At 49.4% G+C, this 9,591-nt stretch overlaps 1 pseudogene; it reads left to right on the forward strand.

Annotated features, from left to right (window-relative positions):
• The first annotated feature begins 347 nt into the window (after nt 1–347).
• Nucleotides 348–3,013, forward strand: LOC147962773 (uncharacterized; annotated as a pseudogene).
• Nucleotides 3,014–9,591: the final 6,578 nt, after the last annotated feature.

Below are 9,591 nucleotides of genomic sequence, written 5' to 3' on the forward strand. Positions count from 1 at the left end.
AATGATGTACTCTCTGAGGCGAACATTTTGATATGCCATATGCATGAATCGGAGCTACGGATGAGGAGATACGACATGATGAAGATTGTATAAAAATTAGGGTTTGGAGGGGGAAAAGTCAACCGGATCTAGATCCAGATCAGGATCCGGACACTGTAGCAGGTACTGTTCACCGGAGCGCGAAAATTGAGGTTCGTCGGAGGTAGCCGGACTTGGCGGTCTCGCCGGCCGGAAGCGACGAGGAGGACGGCGGAGGGCGGCGGGGTCGCCGGCGTAGAGGAGGACAGGCGCGGGGCGACGGTGGCCGGGGCGGCGAGCTCGCCTTGGCGCGGGAAAGAACGCCGGCGATGGTGAGGCGGCGAGGCGGCGGCCGAGCGGCGGCTCGGGCACCCGGGGCTGGGGAAGACGGCTCGGGGAGCTCGCGGGGCGGCGGCGGCTTCGCGCGGGCCGGGGATGGCCTCCCGCGGGCCGCGGCGGGCTTCGGCGGCGGCGGGCAGGCGACGCGCCACGTGGCGGTCGTCGGTTGGCGGCGGGGAGGAATCGGACGTGTCCGTCGGTGCACTTTTTGTCCAGCGCGGCGCGGTAGGTTGGATCTAGGGTTAGGGGGAGGAGACCCGGGATTTGGAATGGGGGGGGGGGTATAAATAGGCATAGAGGGAGCTACGAGAGTCCAAATGAGGTGCGGTTTTCGGCCACGCGATCGTGATCGAACGATCTAGATGATGGAGCAAAGTTTGGTGGGTTTTGGGCCAAATTGGAGGGGTGTTGGGCTGCAACACACACGAGGCCTTTTCGGTCCCTTGGTTAACCGTTGGAGTATCAAACGAAGTGCAAATGGTACGAAACTTGACAGGCGGTCTACCGGTAGTAAACCGAGGCCGCTTGGCAAGTCTCGGTCCAATCTGGAAATGTTTAAACCCCACACACAAAAGAAAGCTAGAAATGACCACCGGAGGAGAACGAAGCGCCGGAATGCAAAACGGACAACGGGGAAAATGCTCGAATGCATGAGATGAACACATATGCAAATGCAATGCACATGATGACATGATATGAGATGCATGACAATGAAAACAACACACGGAGACAAAGAACCGAACCCGAGGAAATAAATATAACTTAACGCCGGAAATGGCAAGAGTTGGAGTACAAATTGGGAAAGTTATATCCGGGGCGTTACAGGTATGAAGGCAGCTTGTGTCCTGAACTCATCACCGAGCCCTTGGAGTAAGATGTTGACGAGCTGACGATCACCCACGGGATCACCCAACTCGCGAAGCTCATCGGCCATCGTCTGGAGGCACTGACAGTAGTTGCTGAGAGAAGATGTTCCCTGGACGGTGTTGCGAATCTCGGTGTTGAGGGTGTTGATGCGAGCGTCGGCGTTGTCCTGGAAGAGACGACGAAGAGCAGCCCAGAGAGCGGCTGCGGTAGAGGCCTCACGGAAGACAAGATTGAAGATCTCGGTAGACACGCGCGTGTAGAACCATTGGATGATGGAGAGGTCATCTTTGACCCAGCGAGGATCATCGAGGCGCGGGATGGAGTCGGCGGCGATGTGGGCGCGCAGATTGCAGCGGCCAAGGTGTATGTCGAAGAGGTGGCACCAATGGTAGTAATTGTGGGATGCAAGGTCTAGGGTAATTGGGATAAGAGAGGTAACATCTGAGATTGTATCGGCTAAAGAAATTGTAGTGGGGATTGTAGGGGCTAGGGTTAGAGAGGTAGAGGAAGCTGTTTGGGTGGGGGGTGGAGCAGCGGCCATGGCGGCGCGCCACTGGAAGTAGCCGCGCGGCGGCGGCGGCGGCGGCCGAGGTGGGACGGCCATGCCCTAGGACCGAATAGCTGATACCATGTAAAGTTGTGTAAACTCGTATATTGCTTGATTGGATACACCCGGATTACAATGTTTATATAGTGCATAGGATAACCGACCAAGGCTAAACCAACTTGGAGTACAAGTCTAATACGGGTCCTATTCGTATACTCTAACACCAGACTCGGACTAGTAACCCCCCGCATTCTTGCCTACCTCTCCATCTTTAAAGAGCGGCCCTTGACCCTGGTCCACCCGGTCACGCCCGCAGCCGAATCCTTCTGCCATGAGAACCTCTCACCTTTCATGTCACGCCGCATCGGCAACCTCTTTCGTCAGTACAGTCCAGTGACATCAAGCGGTGGCCTCATCGTCCTCTGCCGTCTACATGTCGAAGTAATGTGACCCAGTCAGATGCACTATTTTGACCTGTGTGTGTACAATACCACGACAGGTCACCCGACCTTCCTCTCAAAATCGCATGATGTCCTAACTAGCGGTTCCTACACCCACGAGTATGTCTTGCTCACGGCCGCTGATGGTATCGACTACTCTTTCATGCTGCTTATCATCTATATTAGCATGTGGAGCATCAAAGTACACACCATCACATCCTCCTCTGATGGTTGGAGGACCATCACTTGTGCAAGCCATTCTAGCTCCCCATGGCGGTCGGTCGGTCGCTACAGCGATCCCGCCATCCTCCATGGCGGCATTGTAAACTGGCTAGTGGACCAGGGCAACCAAATCCTCGCCTATGACCTGAGCACAGGGATGTCAGGACTCGTGAGGCTCCCACCTACCAACTGCAATGCAAGCCAACTCCACTTGGCAACATCGTCGGACGGGAAACAACTAAAACTCCTTGCCATAGATGGGTACATGATATCCGTGTGGCTACAGGTCCCTACAGTCATGGCAGGTAGTGGTGGCTGGGCACTGGAAGCTGTGATCGACATAGAGAAGAAGCTGCAGTCATTTTACCCAAACCTCCGCTTTGGTGGTGGTCCTGATGTTCAAGTCGAGTTTAAGGCATCCAGGAAGAAGAGCAGTGACGTGGTTCTGTTAAGGGTACACAGTCGAGGTGACATAGTTCTTGATTTTGAGACGAAAGAAATGCATAGGCATATCTGGTGCTCCACATTGCTGGAGATCGACCTGCCATCTCACATAGAAAGCATGAAAGTGTTTTCCTAACTAGCTACCTAGCCAACTGAGTTGGCAGGTTACCAATGTATTTACCACCTTGATATAGTGGTGCTTGGTTTACTCAATAGGTTGGCATCATCCACTTTCTGAACTTTTTTTTTCATGACAATGGTGTTAGAAGTTGTCGTGCGGCGGCGGTAAACACGGATACCATTAGACCATTAGAATCCGAATGCAGTTGTAGCTCTGGCTGAGTCGGCTATGTATTAGGTAGACTATAGATACGTACATAGCTCCCCCTGTAAATGTAATCACCAGATCAAAGCAATACGAAACATAGGACTGGCACGGCCCTATTTTCCATCAATTATGTGTTGCGTGTGTTCCGCCGTGTTGTGCTAGTTCTAGTCGATCAAGTATCCCGGCGGCTGATCGTTAGCTATACGTGCATAGCTAGCTAGCTGCCACTCCATCCTGCTGTCAGTGTGCCTGCCTAGTAATTTTTTGACAATGGATGAATTTTATTAGCTTAAATTGAAGCATCAAGAGGATACATAACACAATGAACACATATCCGCCTCTGCATAATTGAAATACACCCAACCCATAATACACACACACACGAGAACTCGCCGGAAACTAAGTAAAATCATATAAGACCAAAGCTTTGCGTAGGCGTGGGAAAAAACCCAAAGCGAAGCATATCATGACAATATCCGCACCAACCATATCATGACACCAGCCAACCATATCATGACACCAGACTGATGGTGAGATTCTTCAATAGTTTTTTTTTTGGAGGGGAATTCTTCAATAGTTACGTCGTTAGAAAGGGAGTGACACTCAAGCATCGCCGTCACTGGATTCAACGACCTAGGTCAGAATCTAGGTTTTCACCCTGAAGAATCAATCCGAGTGTATCCAAACAATGACTTCAGCAAGGTAACGACGTAAAAAACATTGTCATTGTTAGGTATAAGCATCTTGAGTTAGACCTAGTCTTTCGCCTTGAGCTCGAGACCAGGTGCTCGAGTAGCATCATCGTCAAAGTCAAAAGTGTTGTCACCACCACTTTTGCACGATCCCAACAACTATATGCGATACGACCATCGCTGCTGCACAACCATCCTCTGATTCAGATCCTGATCCATAATTTGCATCTCACCGCCTAGTCAACCACTTGATCTTGAGAGAAAGACACTCCTGAATTCCTTTCGATGACCACTGCCATCGTGAAGCCGTAGAAGGTCGCTGCAGCAAAGTCTGCATACACCCCAGCCGGCTGACCGGATCTGGATCACCACCACCAAGCCGTGGACCGTAGCACCGCCGGTGCGAAAGGCCCACATCTTGTCATCACAGTCCACTTCCTAGCAGAGAGCGGATATCTTGGCAGAGAGCCTGCTAGATCTTGGAGCCGGAGCCAGATGTTGCCTCCAAGCGAAGCCGCGAAGCTGCGACGCCTCTCAGCCCATGCCCAACCACGCACAAAACCCAGTGCATTTGGTGCAAGGGCATGGCCGCCCGCACCCGCTCGGCGCTGGACAAGTCCTGTCTAGGCAACATCTGCGCAGCCTAACGACACAGTGTCGCTTGCAGGTGCAGCACCACATCATGGCCGGCCTCACCCGTACAACATGCCTAGCAGCGCAAGCCAAATCGCTCTCTGGAACTTGACTGCGCAGTACCGACCTAGAAAAGTGCCTGCCACGCGGCCTTCCCTGGGCCGGCCTGAGCTTCCCAGGGACGCCCTCCGGCGACGAGGAATAGGAGGAAGGGAGGACGCTGCGGCGGCTAGGGTTCTCGCCCCGAGCCGACAGGGAGGCGACACGGGGGGTCAGATGTCTCCAGTGGGCCTGCATAGTACTTGTGTGTGTACCTTCGTCTCCAGCTACGTATAGTTTGTGGACGGCCGGAAGCGGAAAGTACACGACCAGATCACGAGCTACGTCTAGTCGAAGAGTACACGACCTGCGCCAACAAATTGAGTTTTGCCTCGCTTCAGAGAATTACACGGTACTTGTGCTGAGGTGTCACGTTTGATGGTCGAACATGAATGGAATGTGGTTTTCACTCATGATATTACACGGGATGTGCATAAAATAATTGCAACATCATAAGCATAAGTTTATTTGTGAAAGAGAACTATCCGCACACTAGTTATTTTCCTACTTCCACTATATACAGCCCACATCAGAATCTCTGGCTGATACTTGTGCTTGGGAAATATACATGTTCTCAGGATTATTTTTGATAGTTTAAAATGGAACGCGGTGTAGTTCTCGTTCTTTGGTATTGTGCATGTAGAACGTGCAGAAAAGAACTGCAACAGAAGTATCCTGCAATAGTAACCATTTCGCAAATCTCACTACATAGAGCACCCACGGAATCCATAATCTCCACAATCTAAGAAGATGGTTAGAGGCCTATCGCAACTGGTTAACATAACTAAACTCTATAATTCAGGTGCATAACAGTTATCAGAATAGACATTGTGTGACCACGTACGAGCCGTGCTGTTCTTCTACCATCTTGATTTTTCCGGAAATTATGTGTCTTTGCAGTGTGGTGTATGAAAACATATGGATCGCAGAGTCTTGACTATTCATATTGCAAGCAGGAACTGGCGGTGGCACAGTTATGTATTACTTTGAAGATACTCCTTCTTTTGTGATATTATTTTCTGAAGAAACAGTAGTTTCGAGGAAAATGCTGCCACAGAAAACATGGCAGGGTAAGGAGAAGAGGAATATAAGCCTTACTCGAGCAGAGCTCTGTACCCATTGATCAAGAAAATGTTTGCTAGATGCATAAGTAGGACTGTGTTCCTTGTTAGCTCTGCTGTGAAATTAAAGCATGCCTGAATGTTTGTTTGCATTCGGACGGTCAGTTAATAATCAGAAATGTTGATGCATGGTCAATCGAGCAGTCCAATTTACCGGGCAGTACCTCCATCTCGACGAGAGCCTCTCTCACTTCTGGGGCGCGCCATCGCCCCCTCGATCTAGGGTTCCTCGATCTTTCTCTTGGTGGGAGGGCAAAATACGGGGTGATCCTCGTTCCTTTGCTCAAGTTGCTAGTTCTCCACCACTTCCTTCCACCCTTGCTCCGATCTGTGAGGACAAGAACACCATGAGAGAGGAGGGTTTCGGTGCGAGGCGTCATGGTTGGGGGGCTGGTCATTTTGATCGGGGCCGGGGTCGCGGCCGCGGTTTCGACCACAACGTCTGGAAGCGCAAGACGGATTCGGGAGGATCCTCGACACAGAAGGCTTCTGGATCTGGTGATGCTGGATCCAGGAAGTGGGATGAAGCTGCTGGCGACAAGCATGCTGCTCCGCCTCGGCTGGGGAGGTGGGGAGATGATGATGGGGACACGAGCGAGCCGCGCGCGATGGAGAAGAATCCTGCATCATCTCGCGCACGTGGGCTTCCTGGGCATACTGGTAACAACACTCCCCTCCTCCACCCATGTCAGATCTGTAATTTGACTGGGCACCCCACTGCTAGATGCCCGCAAGCGATATGCGAGTGGTGCAAGAAGAAAGGACACCTATCTGTTATTTGCACTGAGTTCTTGCCTTGGGAATTTTCTCCTGCTATGTGTGCTTTTCAAAGCAAAGGGCAAGGTTTCTTCTACATTCCTGATTTCAGTATCGATAGGCAGCCTGGAGAGAGGATTTACAATATCGTAGTCACTATCACAGAGGGGGCTGCGCTGACTAAAGATATAGAGCATGAGCTTAGTGTGTATGTGGGGCAGGGATGGCGTTGCTCTGCTAAATTGTTCGCTCCATAGATGTTTGTGATGCGTATGCCTAAACCCAGAGAAGTCGATCGCGCTTTATTTGATGAGCATATAAAGTTGAAACAATGTGGAGTTTCGGTCAAGTTTTCTCCTTGGTCCGAAGACATTGATTCAGAAGGGCTCCTGGAAGTTGCTTGGGTGAGAATTGGGAAGACCCCCCCTAATAAGCGATGTGATAAAACTGTGGCTTATGTGCGCGGGCTGGTGGGCATAACCCTGGAGGTTGATACGGCTGCTGTGAATCATCCATCTTCAGTTAGGGCCAAAATTGGATGCAGATCAGTGAAGCAGCTCCCTGCCACAGCTGAAGGGGTCTTTGGGGGCCGTTTTTACAAATTCACATATGAAGTTGAGGAAATCCTGGTGATAAATCCTGTACATGAGGAGACTGTTCGTGTGGAAGCTAAAGATGCTCCCACCAAAACTGATCAGACTCCTAAACTTAAACGAGATGACCAGGGATTGGAGGGAGAACAATCCAACCCTAAGAATGGGGAGGAAAGGGAGTTATCTGCTCGTGGGGGCAAGACCCGCTGTCTGTCACCACAAGAGCAAGAACCGTCTATGTCTTCTGACAGTGATGTTGATTCCTCTCTCCTAATTGAGACTATGGCTAAAGAGCACGAGCTTGCGGTGAAAGAGATAGATCAGGAGGCCTCCAATTGGATGGTGACTCTAAACCATGTTGGGGGCTGCACTCTGGTGGAGAATGTGTCTGTAAACCAGGGAGTGAAGGTAAATGCACCATCTATAGCTCGTCTATCTTTATCTTATGCCGATGTGGTTTCTAATTCTGCTCAGATTGTGGAAGTGGAAGGTGACATTGACTCAAGCCTGAAGGACTCTAGTGACTACGTGGTACAACTTCCACCTTCTGAATGCAGTGATGATCTTATTCTCACCCCTCCTCTTGCTCCTGAACCGGTTATTAAATTCAGCAATCGCAATGTGCAGAGGATGCAGGATAATATTGAAACAAAAGCCATCCGCCTTGCTCAGAAACGAGACCTGGGAGGTAGTAATCACACTTCTTGCAAAAATTCTTTTGATGCTCTTTCAATACTGAATTACTTCATAGAGTTGCTTGCATGGGAGTGGATATACCTGATAATGATTTCTCTTGCATTAATGTACTTAGAGAGCTAGAGAGGGCGAGAGAAAATCTGGATGAGAATAAGGATAACAATGCTGATAATGGGGATGACATTCTAGTTACTAATGGGTTGGGGGAAACTGTCCATGTTAATCTTACCTGGCTTGACCAGGAAGAAATCTTGCATGAGCAGGTTTCATCTTGTAAGAAAAAAAAGGAAGGTTAAAAAGAAATCTGCTGTTAAGCTACCTAGACCTGTGAGTAGGAGCCACAAAAAACACACCTCTAATGAAGAGCTTTTCTGTAGCCCTGCAAAGCCTCCTGGCAAGGCTACTCGATCCCAATTCCACAAAAAAACGTTCCAAATGAGATCTCATTTGGAATTGTAGAGGGGCAGGCAAGAAAGGAATGGCCACCTGCCTCTTGGACTTGATCAGTGACCATTCTTTAGATTTTATCGGGCTGCAGGAAACTATGAAGAAGAAAATTACTCCTAGATGCATTAGGAGTGAAAGTGCGTTATATCGACTAGAGGGGGGGTGAATAGGCGATTTTTATGAAAGTCTTCAAAACGTGAGAGTTGTGAAGACAAACAGTGAAGATCATGCCTATTACTATGCAGCGGAAGTTAGATTACACTAGGCCAGCCATGGTCATGTATTCAATAGAGTGAAAGCGCAATGACAAACAGCTTCAGTGTAATAAGGATCAGGTAGGAAGAAGTTATGAAGCCAAACAGATCATACATTCATGTTGTGAAGACAAAAGATAAAGCAAGCATGCAATGGCTTCACAATGAATAACTGTAAGCGAAAGGAAGTGAAGATGAAACCAGTGACACTTTGAAGACAATGATTTGTTGGACCAGTTCCAGTTGCTCTGACAACTGTACGTCTGGTTGGAGCGGCTAGGTATTTAAACCAAAGGACACACAGTCCCGGACACCCAGTCAAGGACACTTAGTCCAAGACACCCAGTCCTCACCGTTTTCTCCTTGAGCTAAGGTCACACAGACCTCGCCCAATCACTCAGGTAAGTCTTCAAGGTAGACTCCCAAACCTTCACAGACTTCGTTCACTGACAATCCACAATTTCTCTTGGATGCTCAGAACGCGACGCCTAACCGTCTGGAGGATGCACAGTCCTCAAGTGTAATAAGTCTTCAAATCACACAGACACGAAGACTTAAGTGATGCCCAATTTACTCTAGCTCTGGGTGGTTAGGGCTTTTCTCCTCACTGGGAATTTTTCTTTCAAAGGCTTCGAGGTGGGTTGCTCTCAAACGACAAAAGCCGTGTACTAAAATCTGAGCAGCCAACCGTTTATGGTTGTGGGGGGTGGACTATTTATAGCCACTTGGCAACCCGACCTGATCTGTCCGAAATGACCCTGGGTCACTAAGGAACTGACACGTGTACCAACGGTCGGATTTCGAACTCACACGGCAACTTTACTTGGGCTACAAGTAAAGCCGACTTGTCTGACTCTGGACAAGATTTTCTCTCATAGGCTTCGCTCGAAGACATAGGATTTGAATTAGGCATCACTTCAGTCATTCTGACTGGTTCTCTTCGACCCCACTTAACAGTACGGTGGTTCCTATGACACAACATGAATGAAATAAAACTACGAAGGATCTAGGTCTTCGAGTTTCAAAAGCTTCATAGGGAGTCTTCTCATGTCATTGTCTTCAATATGAATATCTTCATAAACCACCATTGTCTTC

This window comes from Triticum urartu, chromosome 7A, assembly GCF_056163025.1.
Source record: "Triticum urartu cultivar PI428250 chromosome 7A, HENAU_Tu73, whole genome shotgun sequence".
NCBI classification, from domain to species: Eukaryota; Viridiplantae; Streptophyta; class Magnoliopsida; order Poales; family Poaceae; genus Triticum; species Triticum urartu.